The sequence below is a fragment of the Monodon monoceros genome, unplaced genomic scaffold (assembly GCF_005190385.1).
Source record: "Monodon monoceros isolate NGI ecotype Baffin Bay Population unplaced genomic scaffold, NGI_Narwhal_1 Super_Scaffold_16, whole genome shotgun sequence".
Lineage (NCBI taxonomy): Eukaryota > Metazoa > Chordata > Mammalia > Artiodactyla > Monodontidae > Monodon > Monodon monoceros.
Window position 1 is genome coordinate 95,926,462 of NW_021703772.1, and position 14,149 is coordinate 95,940,610.

The 14,149-nt window shown below is 45.9% G+C and overlaps 1 protein-coding gene across 6 annotated transcripts in view; it reads left to right on the plus strand.

Moving 5' to 3' along the window:
* The window catches only part of NCKAP5 (NCK associated protein 5), a 1,052,051-nt gene that overhangs the window by 147,285 nt on the left and 890,617 nt on the right, over positions 1-14,149 (plus strand). The gene's annotated exons all lie outside the window — the stretch shown is intronic.

The following is a 14,149-nucleotide window of genomic DNA, read 5'->3' on the forward strand; positions in this document are numbered from 1 at the left end:
ATGAAGCAAGTCATTCTTTACTCTTTTGGTCATCTACTCAAGTAGAAAGGTAGCTTAGTACCTTCTTTGGCATGACATTTAGGGATGTGCTTTATTCATTTGTGTCCTCCCAGCTTCGGGCCTGGAGTTGGGGTCAGAGTAGGTATCCAATAAAATATTTGTTGATTTATTAGTTGCCCTCTTCCAGTTCTGCTGCTGTAGGACTTGCTCTGTCGGTGTCTAGATTAGCTAGTTACCCTGTGATTGCTGAGGCTTCACGTCACAAACTGTTCATAAGTGTGAGTTTCTGGGAATTGAGAAAAGAGTTGCATTTAACTTTTGTGTCTAGTTCTTCTGTGTCTCTGTGAGCTCTGTACCGGGCAGCATACCTTCAGAGGCTAAGAACTCTTATAGGGTTTTAAGTTCTCCTCCCAGTTGGCATGCCCTCTTCTCATTTCTGAGGTCTTTCTGTCTCCAGGTACAGTGCAGTGAAAATTGTGTGTGTGTGTGTGTGTGTGTGTGTGTGTGTGTTTATGTCTATACCCTTTGCAACTTCTAGGGAAACTTAGGATAAAAAGATAATTTCTCAGCCTCTCCTTCTTTTCTTTGCCAAAGGAAACACTTCTTACATATCAACCTGCCAGTAAGGTCTGTCTTACGCCTAGCTAGGCACTCATGTAGTATATATAGTAGGAGCAGCCCAAGAAAGGTTCTCTTAACACAGAAGTATCATCCTTGCTGATTAATCCCTAAAGCCCCCAATTTGGCCTTAGGTCCCAGAGAAGATACAAAGACCCTATAAAAGCAAGCATGCTAAGCTATTGTCTTTTAGTCATTCACAGTAGCACTCATTAATAGAAGGCCTTGGATCATTCCCAGATGTCAGACAGATGAGCAGAATTTTGTTGAGGGAGTTGGTAAAGAAAAGGATACAGAGCACAGAGTGCCAGCATGCAAGGCTGGGCTGGCGCAAGGAGGGGAGGGGACGTGGATTATCACGAGGGCACTGGGCATCTGAAAATCAGAGGAGATTCAATGAAATTTTTGCCATGTTTAAATTTTCCTTAAGGACAGACTTGACCGTGAGCATAAATCGAAGCCGTCGTATTACCTCTGCTGGCTGAAAATCCCAAATCAAGCTTGCGTTCCCATTGGCATGTGGCTCTAGCCTGAGTCTTGTGGGGACTGTGGATCTGTTTCTTGACTTCCAGCACAAAAGAACGTTGGGAAAAGGAGAACTTGTTGCTTGGTACCACCTGAGAAACGTCATCCTGTTAAATCTCCCTAAATGATGCTTAGGAGAGTTTTTACACTAGTGAAACGTCTTCCTTGTTTACTAGAGGCAGATTGAATGTGACATCTGCATGTGCCTCTTGGGAAAACCCTGAAAAAGAATTCGTTCTCCTATGACTGGCCCAAGGTACAGGGATGCTTGAATGCTATTCATCGTTATACAGGGTAGGCCATGTGACTACGATTTTGCCTTCTGTTTTACCGTTATGTTCTGCCCTCACATAAGATGCCACTATTGGGACGATGACAGCAAGAGGATTGGTTTTTAGGGTGTGAGACCCATTGAAAGACCCTAGTGAAGTTTATTGTGACTGTCAGAGAGACAGACACAAATAGGGGAAGAGATTAAAGCTGACTGGCCTGTAAAGGACTTGAACCCAAGACCTTGTCCTCCTCTTTGGCTCTGTGCCGAAACCACACAAATAACTAGGCAGGAAGCACACAGGGATGATTCTAGATCAGGGTTGCTGGGAAATACAAGGAAAAAAAGAAAAAGAAAGAAACACTGGCACCATATCACGCACTCTTCATTCCCAACTCATTTTCTTTTTAGTTTTATTATTCTATTCGATTCTATGTTAGTTTTGTTTTTCATTTTTTTAATTTATTTTTTTTCTATTCTATGTTATTTTTAAATCGAAGAATCCAAATTGGGAATGGGTTATCCAGTCCCCTCACTCTGCCTAAAAAGTACTTAATCATCAGCAGGTTTAGATGCTTTTCCTGAGGCTGCACAAGTAGGATGCAACCAAGAGCAGAAGTGAGGTTTCTGACCTGCCACTGCAGTTCCTTGTCTTTCATTCTCCAATAATAACCCAGTAAGAGAAGATCCTTTGGAAAACTGAGCAGAGGAAAGAGAAACATACTAAGCTCTTAAGTCGACATTCCACTGCCGTAATGGTTATCACCCATATTTTTGAGAGTCAGAGGGCCCAGAGGTAATTTCCACTTTCAGATTTTGCAGGCAAAAAAACTCCTTAGAATGTACCGCAAGAATAAGGCGCTATTAACTTCATTACACTTTTTATTTCACATAATCAAATCATGAAGTGTTGAGTAGCTCCCCTGCAACAGTTTTAAAAATGTTATGCTGGAGGAACCACAGAATAAAAAAACCTCACAGTCCAAGTACTGAAAAAAAGCTCCAACTGGGGGATGTGAGTTTGTGGTCCTTAGTCACAATTTTGCTTTCAGGACGTGACACGTGGGAGGGTTTGAGAGCATGTGTGTGTGTGTGTGTGTGTGTGTGTGTGTCTGGGCATGCGTGCACCCTAGTAACGCTAAAGTATCCTTTGATGTTGCTGATTTTTGACTTGATGAATCATCCTTTTAAAGAAGAACGTGACAGGGGAAGTGAAACTGAAATGAAAAATGTGTTTCAATGTGAGGCGTAAAGACACGGAGAGAAAGACAAGCGAGGACACGTTGGCCTCTCCCGGTAGGAGTATGCCAAGTAGCCGCGTATTCATGGAAAGTACAGTCTTCTCTCTGATAACAATAAAAATCACCCCAGAAACTGGAGCCTCTTCCTGACCCAAAACTCTTCAGCCCACCCCAGGATGCTTTCTGATCAGAAAAAGTCAGCATTTCACACTGCTTTTTTATCTTCAGGAATCATCTCTGCAAATAGGCTGCATGTATAGCTGTTTGACACTTGTAGCTGTGCTAGCGTTTAGCTGACGAGCAGGCCAGGGAGTGAACGTTTTTCCAGCTCACATTTCAAGAGCAAAGATTCTCTTTTAATTTGGGGGGAAAATACTTTTTGCGTTTAAGCACAGATAGGAGTAACAGTTTCTCTCATGAGTGATGAATTCCATGTGGTACCCCAATCTTTTCTCCCCCACTGAAAGGAAGACAAAACAGTGGCCATATTAGATCCTCACATCTGACAGAGTGCACTTTTGACAGACTCGTGGCAGCAGGGAAGCCCCCTCACAGGTCCTTCGATTCATCCTTCAGCCTCTGGATGGTTTGCATCCAAATCATTAGAGTAATTAGGCCTTCCACAGGCTCACATTAACTCTGTCAATCAACAAACATCACTGAAAACCTGCTTTATATTTGAGATGCTTTAGTAGCCACGGGATGTGCTGGATAGTTGCCATTTCCCCCTCCAGATCCAGTCCATCCTTCTCTACCTGGCTGTGCACCCCTGGAGGATGTACCACGTGGGCCTTGTTCAAAGAATCCCTGGCCTTCTGACATCTCACTGAGTTTGGCCAATGGGCTGACCTAGAAGGCCATCCCAGGTTGGGAGGAAAGAGAAGTCGAGGTCATCGTTTTCCTGCTCTCTCCCTGCCTGGCTGTGGACCACAGTGACAGGGCTACTCTGCCTAGGGCCACAGCTTTAGTTGGGCAGCTGTCTCCCACAACCTTAGCTGCAATTACAACCACAGCTCTCTGTGTTGTGGCACCTTCTCTCTCCCCAGGCCCCTTCAGGCTTTTTGGTAGTAACGACTCCTGGGTGTTGCCAGCCCATCTCATGCTGGTTTGCTTTAGGTCTGCCCACACTTGAATCAACAGTGCCTTCACCAAAATCTCCTCAATTAAGTGGTTTGAGTGTGTCATCCTCTTCCTGCAGGGTGACCCTGACTGATATGAGGAAATATTCCTTCTCGAAGTGTTTACAGTTTATTTGTAGAAGCTGATCTAATAAGCAGGAAAAATAACAGAACATGGAGAAGATACACAGGGGTGACGTTGACAGTGACAGGACTTGAGATCATTCTGGGAGGATGTAAGGAGGCACCATGCAGTAGCTGTTGTTAGATCTGTGCTTTGAAGCAATGGTGAGAATTCGATAGGTAAAGATTGGGATAGAAGAGAAGAAAGACGGACTTCCCTGGGGGTCCAGTGGTTAAGACCCCACGCTTCCAGTGCGTGGGGCACGGGTTCAATCCCTGGTTGGGGAACTCAGATCCCACACGCTGCATGGCACGGCCAAAAAATAAAAATAAATTTTAAAAAAAAGAAGAAAGGCAACCCAAGGAGATTGTCCTAAACCCCTTGGTGACAACTCATTTCATTGCTGAATTATTTTTTTCCCAGGAAAACTTCTTCCTTATATCAAATTGTGATGGTTAATTTTATATGTCAACTCAACTGGGCTAAGGGATACCCAGATAGCTGGCAAAACATTATTTCTGGGTGTGTCTGTGCGGATGCTTCCAGAAGAGATTAGCATTTGCATTGGTAGGCTGAACAAAGAAGACTGCCTTAACCAGTGTGGGTGGGTAATCTGATCTGCTGAAGGCCTGCACAGAACAAAAAAGCAGAGGATGGGCGAATTTGCTCTCTGCACGAGCTGGGACATCCACTTTCTCTGGCCTCAGACATGGCTGCTCCATGGCTGTTCTACAGGCCTTTGGACTCAGACCTGTATCATTGGCTCCCTCATTCCCAAGCCTTGGGGTTTGGAGTCAACTATACCATCAGTTTTCCTGGGCCTCCAGCTCCCAGACAGCTATGGGACTTCTCAGCCTCTGTTATCACAAGAACATTCTCTCATAATAAATCTCTTTATTTACACACACACACACACACACACACACACACACGCACAGACAGAGCCCTGACTGACACGCAAATTTAAACTTCCGTTGTTTTATCTTCAGTTATTCCTTCCCCCCAACCCCGCCACCCTGTTTAGTGACTGGAAGTTATTCAAAGCAGGTGTCAGCAATCTCTGTAAAAGGCCACAGAGTGAAGAGTTGAGGCTTTGCAGGCTCAATGAGCAGTCACAACAACTCAACTCTATGGTCGTAGGGGAGAGAGGACACAGACAAGACAGGGATCAGTGGGTGGGGCTTATATGCCAATAAAACTTTATTTACAAAGACAGCAGCAGGCTGGATTCTGAAGGCTATCTGAACACATTAGAGAAATGGGAAGCTTGAGGGTCCATGTTGGCTTTTCCTGAGTGCTAACTTTCTGGGTAGTTATTTGTGTTTACCCTCAGGACAGATAGTACCCCGAGGCAGGCAAAGAGGCGGGTTGAGGCGTCATGCAAAGACGCAGGTTCTCAAGAAGTTGAGGAAAGGGAAAGGTTTTAGAAAGGTCCAGACTCGCTGAGACTTTTTCTAAACGCAAAGTATGGGCATGGTTAGTGTTGTTCACAGCGGCCATTGGATTGTAAGTACTCAGGAAAGTATCTGTATCTTGTAAATGCTCCAGGCATTTCTGTAGCTACCCCGACTTTGTTGGTGCTATAGTTAGACTACCCTTCACCAGAGGGATGCTGTGCAGAAACTACCAGGTTGCTGGAGAAGGTTTCTAGCTACTCAGATCCCAGCTGCCTTTGACCTCTTCCACTAAAGGAAGCATATATAAAGTAGGGTTTACTCAGTGCCTCTGACCGCTGGGCAAAGACCAAGCTGCCCTCTGGGAAGCCTGACATTTGTTCTCTGATGTCAAGATTGTTTGAGATTTCCCAAATGATCATCAAGTGGAGGAGGGTCAAGGAATGAGAGCAAGCTTTTTATTTCCCGACTGCTTCATTCCCCCTAAAAAAAGGACAGTTCTCTTAGCCATCTCCTAGATGTCCTAAGAACAGACCATGCACCAGAGCCAGATGTTGGAAGGTATGGTGATGTCTGAGGATCCAACCAAGGCCTCTTTTTAAGGAAAAAGCAACAGTGGAAAACAGGCCAGCTTCGGTCTGGGCTAGTAACCTTTCTAAAGTAGTATGCTGAATCTTTGACTGTTCCCTTTGAAAGTGAGCAGTGGTAGAGCTTAAGAAGTGTAAGATCCTTACATGGATAGTTACCCAGTGAATCTGCCCACCAGCCTAGCTGAGTCCATCATGGCAGGTCAAGAGGATGCTGGAGAAATGCCCTGTCCAGCTGCCCTCCAGCAGCACAGATCTTTGGGGACTATGGATAGATTTGGGGCAGATGAGCTGGGGGAAGACAGGGGAGGCTTGGCCAGGTGGGCACAGCCCACAACACTTGGTTGCTAAGCATTGTAAAGGGGCTCCGGGCAAACAGAAAGAGATCAGAACCCGGCAAGAACAACGCTGGGAGGGAGATTAAAGATTTGAGCAATGCTGCTGCTGAGGATGGAGTCTGAATGGAGAATAGGACAGAGGAGCAGCTGTAGGATATGCCCAGGTGGTGGGCCTGCGGTGTGTCAGCAGTGGGGCTGGCTGAGTCGAACACAGAAGCCACCTTAGCAGACAGTGTTCAGGCAGAGAATCACGCATCGGATGTCGACCAGGAGGGCTTCCTTCCCTTAGTAATAATAGCGGCAATTTTTTGAGGCTTACTGTGTGCCAGGCACTCCGCTCAGTGCTTTAGGTGGAAACTGTCATTTAATACTCAGGCCAACCCTTTAAGGTAAGAACTCTAATTATTCCCGTTTACAAATGAGAAATCAGAAGCTTAATAAGCTCATCAACTTCCTCAACGCTATAGGACTGCAAAGGGAATTAGAGTGAGTGATGGAGTTGGGATTTCAACTCAGGTGTGTCTACCTCTGGACTACGCTGAGCTGTACAGCTTGGAAGCAGAAAGCCTTTTTTGCCAGTGACTGGGAGCTCCTCACATGATGCTTCCCAACCTTAAAGAGCCCCAGCCTCAACAGGGCTAGAGGTTTACATGTCCTTTAGCACATCTGCCATATTTCTGCCTCCTGGTATCAGAAGCCTGATTTTGACGAAAGAATTGTCAAAGGGGCAGAGGTTGGAGGGGGAGGGTTATAAAGAATAAGAAATGCATGTGTCAAAACTTGGTCTAGGCTTAATTTCTCGTCTTGTGCTTTTTCAGATTAACTGGGTCTTGGAACCAACTTCTATAGAGATTAAAATTTATTTTATATGTATATCTATATATCTATATATATCTATATATAGATATATATAGATATAAATGTGATATATACATATATAATACGATATATACATATATATAATATCATAGATCTGTAATTTAATATTTTTAGCCATATAAGGACCGATTGTGGCGTGACATGTACAAACCAAGGTGGAATTATTGATTAGAATGGCAGTAGAGTAGGGAGGAACTGGTGAATGATGGGGCACCTCCAAATATAGCACCCCCAGTATGCAACAGGCTTTATAACTTGAGTGATGATCCTGTCAAATGGCTGTACCTTCTTTTGACTGGGCCACTGGCTGATGGAGATGGTTAGGGAGCCAGCATCATTTCCCATGAGGAGATTCCCAAAATATGTCATTTGTTTACCCACCCTCTGCAATTGGTGCTCCTTCACCTGACGCTGCCCAAAGGAGGGTCTGCCTTTATTATGGTGATGGCTCCCCCTGAACGTGTCTTCTCTCCCTTCTTATTTCCTTTCTCTAATCACTGAAAATCAGGCAGACTGCCATCGTAATGGTATCTTTCCAAGTTCTTATTAAAATGTCCTTTCCTGAGTTGCCGTAATACTCACTGCTGACCTTTATCTCTGCATTTACCACTTGGGCACATGCCTGTCTACTGTAGAACCTCAACCGAGGCACTACTGACGTTCTGGGGCCTGTATTTCTTTGCTGTGGTGGCTGTCCTGTGCTTTGTAGGATGTGTAGCAGCATCCCTGGACTCTACCTACTAGATGCCAATAGCTCTCCTCCTTCAGTTGTGATGACCAAAATTGTCTCCAGGCATGGCTGATTGTCCCCTGGGGAGCACAGTCAATCCAGACTGAACTGAACTGCAAGCTCCTTGAAGATAAGAGCATTGTCATACTCACATTTGCATCCCTAAAGTCTGACGCATAGAAAACACTCCGTGAAATGAATGAATGAGTGAATGTACCAGTGAGAAGCAGTTCATGGGCAAGCAGCCACCAGCAGGAGACACTGGATATGGGGGAAGATGGAACTACCTGGAGAAGGCACTGAGTGCTGGTTGAGAAGGTTGGGAGAGTAGATGACACCCTGCTTTTCTGGTTTGCCCCAGGATGAGTCTAATGTGTGTGTAAAGTTTTTATTATTATACATCAGAGACTTTTAACTTGGTATCTGGGCCCTCTTGAGTCCCAAGGTACCTGATAGGGCAAATTTATGAGAAGATTGCAGAGGTTTAAATTCTCTGAAATGTATTATATTAGATTTTATGTGTATATGCGTATGTGTACTTTTCTGGGGAGCAAGTCCACAGGTATAATCAGATTCTCAAAGACATCTGACTCAAGGATGGTTAAGTGGCTCCACCTGCCATTAATCTAGCAAGTCTGGTCCATAGCACCTGCACACAGATGGCATCCCTTGCCCAGGTCACAGAGCAGGATCTCAGCAGCACCCGATTCCATCACCTGTGCTCAGCTGCTGCCATGAGTGTTGTCTGCTTGCCTCGGAGATAGCCCTGTGCCTACGTAGCGTCTCAGAGATCACTAACTCAAAACGGGAAACATTTTGAAAGGCTTTGCAAATGCTGTGTTATGGGTAGATGATGAAATCATACTGCCTCTACAGAAGAAATAAGTACAAATGAGGAAAAACATTTGCTGAGCATGTTCTGTGTTGTTTTAGGGATCAGAGATCTGCTTGTCATTCTCCTGGTATCTCATCATCTTTCAATAATGGGAGTCATCAGATCATACAAGTTTCCATGGCAACTGAGTTTTCTGCATCATCCTCTGGTAGCCTAGGATCGTTGCCGCGGCGAACTCTTGAGTGCTTTGTCCATAACAAGAGGTAGCGCTTTCATCAATCTCCTTAGAAGCAGGTCCTCAAACCCAAAAGGTAGCTGGGTATCCTCTCTGATAGGTGCTTGCTTTCCTTTCCAGAGTTTCTAATGGATCAGCCCAGGAATTGAGCACCTGCTAGGTTTGAAGCACGGTGGGGTGAGTGCTAAGAACGCAAGGCATGGTTTCTGCTTTTTTTTTTTTCTGCTTAAAAAATCTAATCACATATACAGAAATCATAGTAATACCAGCAGTGATGGGATTCAGGAAGGAGAGTTTGCTCTCTGGCTATATTGATCAGGGCGGACTTACCAAGGAGGAGAGCTTTCATATCCCCCTCTAGGAAGTTGGTCCAGATTAATCTATGGTGTCTCTGAGTGCCTGGAAGCAGAAATTTATTGAGAAAGCCGCAGTGTCTTAAAAGAACAATAGAACTCCAAGGCGCCTGGGAGGAACCGCCAGAGACCCTAAGAAAGCGCTATTGTGATCCTGAATTACCATCTTAACTTTCCTTTTGTCCCCTCTAGCCACCCCTCCCCACCCTTCTATTAATATTCTCTTACCCGTACATCCTGGTGCCAGGCAAAATGCACCTCACAGATAAATCACGTTTATTTTCCTTTCTTCGCATTCATTTATCAGTGTGTGTTATACCAACTCTATATATATTAGCTGTATTTCAGCAGCTTAACTGTCTCACACTGATTTACCACCCTGTACTCTAGTTCATTATTATCAACTAATATTTATTAAGCATCCACAGGGCTCATGGCTATGAATTTGGCAGCATTTTCATTACTTTCTGTTGCATCGCCGTGTTCCACTGACTTGGCTCAGCTTAGCCAGTGTTTATCATCTTCCTGCCAGTTTTCTATTCATATGACAGTGCTCATATTCATCCCAATTTCAATTAATATTTCAAGAGCAAATCCAGGAGCCATCATATTAAAACGTTTCACTTAATACCAGATGCACTGCCTCGACTCCGTCCCTCTCACGTACGGATTTTGCAGTTTTCACCTAACACAGGATCCCATTTGTCTGGGCTGCTCTCTACAAGCCCAAACAGTGGTTCCTTCTGGTTCCTTTGCATTCCAGGCAGCTCCAGATGTTTCCTCCTCATAAATTTCAGTCCCTTAACTAGGCTTAATGGATCATAATTGTCCATTTCCAAAGATGCCTCTGAGGTTTGCTTGCCTTCTGTCTTTCAGCACCTTTTTGGTTCTTAGTTAGAAGCAGTTGTCTTCGGCTTGGTAGGTTTCCTAATACAGTTAATCCATTGACTGCTCTCACGCATGTGTTGAGGGAAATAAAATCATTTGGTCTAGTGAATTCTGGGATCCATCTGTCAGAGCCAGCAATAAGCAGGCTCAGGGGCTGTTGGCCTTTCTGTGAGGCAGAGCTGTGGTCAGAGGCCTGCCACCCCTGGAGACGGTGAGGCCTCGAAGGCTGGCAGGAATCGGCGTGGGTGGGTACAACGCTGAGCTGACGTCCTTGAAGGCACCGACTAGATACGACTGGGACGCAGCTAGAGCTGACTGTCCTTCCTTCCTCCCTGGATGGAATCCTAGCTAGATGGTGGTGGGAGGAGCTATTTGGAGATCTCCTGGGCCAAGTTTGCCGTTCTACAGAACGTCTGACCCCATTCCCGTTTGGTGAGGTGCAGCAAGGAGGAAGTGAGGGTAACTCACTCACATGGTTAGTGTTGGGCTGCACCCCGCAGGCCTATAAGGTCTGTACTCGCCCAGCTTCAAGACCGAGGAAAGAGCCTGGAGTCAGCAACAGAGACATCAGTGGTTTAACAGACGGGGGAGTTTTTACACGTCTGAAGCGACACCCTACCCTGTGCAGCGCACGCCTGGCGGCAGTCTTAGCTCCTAGGGTGGGGAGGGGAGATTACCAGTTATAGGGGAATTGATGTCATGTGGGCTCATTAGTTACCAGGGAAACAAGTAGAGGGGCACGCCCCTCACCGCCCCTTTGATAAGAACAGTTGCTAGCTGGGGCCTGGCGCAAGAATGCAGGAAGGTCAGTCACGTGAGTAGGGTGTAGGTGAAGTACTCACTGGTCAGAGCAGGGGATGTACAGAGAACAAGAGAACAGCCATCTTGAGTGGCCTGACCATACAGTTAACACTTGTCATCCTCTTAGGAGGACCTGAATAAGTGTCCATAGTTTTGCCTACAAAGACGTTTCAACCACAATCTTGCTTCCTTACTTACTACATCCATCGAGGTTCTAGAAGGAAACAGATGGCACATGGAGCCACATGATGGAGGAGAGTTTAGTAAAGAGCCTTTTTACCAAGCGGTGATGGGATGCAGGGAACTTACATGACCACAGTGCAGCACCCGAGGTTAGAAACAAGCGGGGAGCCATTACCATGCTAGGCCTGGAAGGGCAGGGGAGAGGAGGTGGTGACCAGAGAACCATGTGGCCACAGGGAGGGAGGCACTTGGCAGGAGATGTCACCTTGGATGGAAGGACGCAGACAACCAACAGGGAGGGCGTCAGCACCAGGGCGTGAAAACTCCCACCGTGGTCCCCTCCCACTCTCCAGGCTCCTGCTGGTACCTCCCATTTGTCGAACCCAGTTGGAAACCGGAGAGAAAGGGGACCCTCAGAGCACTGGGGCCCAGAGCAAGGTAGAGAAGGGTGGGGAGTGGGTGTGTAGGGGCCGACAGGATGTATTCAGTGTACGTATCCTGTGTGATAGATGCCCCCCCTCAGGCCCTCTCTTCTGACATTTCTGGTATGAGAAGATAACGCTATCCTAAGTCAGACTAGTTTATTATTGGTATATTGTTAGAAATGGGTCCCTGCCTGTTACTTTCTAGTCAGATTCGCCAACTTGGTTTGACCTGAACATTATGATGTCACACCTTCAGAAGACAAGTTGCATGTGGCCAGGAGCATGGTCTTCTCTGCCAGGGTCCTGATAAAAATGCCCGGTGCGGGGCTATGTACGTGTTGTCTGGAGTACAAGGCGTGCGATATAGTGGACTAATCACTGCATCAGAACTTGAAGTCTGTAGGCTTGAACTTGAGGTGACCCCTTTAGTAGATGTGTGGCCCTCGGCAAGTCTTTGAAACTCTCTGAACCTCTGTGTGTTCAGTAGTGGGGTTGCCATGAAGCCAAAGTAAAATAAAGAACAAGAGGTTATCATGTTAAGTGAAGTCAGACAGAGAAACACAGATGTCATGTGATCTCACTTATAAGTGAATCTAAAAAATGATACACATGAACTTATTTACAAAACAGTAATTGACTCACAGACATAGAAAACAACCTTACGGCCACCAAAGGGGAAAGCGGGGAGAGGGATAAATTAGGAGTTTGGGATTAACATATACCCACGACTATATATAAAGCAGATAAACAACAAGGACTTACTGTACAGCACAGGGAACTCTACTCAGTATCTTGTAATAACCTATAATGGAAAAGAATCTGAAAAAGAATAGATATTTTATACATATATATATATGCGTGTGTGTGTGTATATATATATATATATATATATATAAAGCCGGATCAGTTTGCTGTACACTTGAAACTAAGGCAACATTGTGAATTAACTATACTTCAATTAAAAAAAATAATTAGTGATGAAAAGAGTCAGTCTGTGACTCCACATAATTTATGTGCATAATAAAGTCACCATTGACACCGAAAAAAAAAAAAGAACAAGAGGTTGCTCTGGCGGTGGTAGGACTCTATGCAAATGAAAGATCTTGCTGTTCCGGCCCCGGTGCAGCTCCTACCTGCTAAACTTCAGCTGATCAAACATATGCGCCGCAGTGGCAGCTTCAGGAAGAAGCATGCGCTCAGAGCCCCCTGTGTACAGAGTACTCCTTTTAAAGGGTCCAGTGGAACCGGAGGCCGTGCAATATAGTGGAAAGAGCATGGGCGGGCTGGAGGATCAGTCTGAAGCGGATGGGAATCTCAACCTGCCCAGTTCACCAGCCTGGCCTGTGTCAGCTTGGCCATGCTGCTTACCTCCTCTGAGCCTCTGTGCTCTCATCCATAGGCAGAGGTGCTAATCTCCTCCTGGAAGGAGGAGAACGTTAGGAGAATGAACGGAAAGGATTCACGGAGAGCACACGGCACAGTGGGTGGCGTGCGGTCTCCTCTGTGCCGAAAATATGCAGAGCTGGCTGATGCGGGGCCTCCAGATGGCAGCTTCTTTGTCTGCAGATGGAAGGGGGCATTCAGAAAAGATGTTTTTTTAATGTGTGGTTTGCATATATTCATATATGATGTGTAAAAACTGAATAGTGTCTCCATGATGGTATCAGCCAGAAATGCTCACCCAGGTGTTAACCACAGGTTGTGCCTGACCAAACCTTGGATTCGTTTCTTCTGCCTGCAGTGGCTGGGTCCGTAGGCCCCTGTTAATGAGCTGTACTCCAGACCTTCTTATATGGAGCGTTATATTTTTTCTGGGACTTTTGGCCTACTGCTGTCACCCTTGAAACCCAGCCAATGTCTATTTATAACAGGCATTTATTCGAAAGGCTTCCAGAGGTGCCCACAGTCTTCCAAGCGAGTGTACAATGACCCCCTGTGCACAGGGGCCGGCTGGCTCTTGGGCCCCAGGCTGGAGGACCGGGCCCCAGAGCCCCCTTTGTTTGCCTGATGCCTTCAGTTGCTCTGAGCTGTGCCAGCTCAGAGCAGTGGGAGATGAGATTTGGGGAGGGGACTGGGGATCATTTCCCATGTGACTCCCTCTCTTTACTTCGATGGGGGAAGAAAGACTCGGAGGGGTCGAAGCGGGAAAGATTTTCCACGACATAAAGAGAACGCAAAAGGAAACAGGGGCCCAGTGGCCACTTGCCAGGTCCCAGGAATGCGCCAGCCCTGGGAATTGGCCCCTGGCCAGCCTCCTCAGGGGCTGCTGACTTGGGAAAACTGGCTCCCTGGCCTCTGCCAAGAATGCAGACAATGGCCTTTTGGATATTTCACTTTTGAAAGTTAGGCTTTTGTTTTATTATCACCAAAGGTAACATTCATTGGGCACCTACGTATTCCTGCCAACAGATAAAATGCATGATTGGAAGTCAGTGTAACTTAAACCGAGCAGAAACACCAGGGTCCTCATATAATGTTTACAGCCTGCTTCTAATAAGGGCCTTATCCTTTGCTCGGCTACGTTGCTACCTTAAACGTGAGTGCTGAGTGGTACTGCAATTCTAGAATTAAAATTCGTTTGTAAGTGCTCAAGTGAGCTGTATT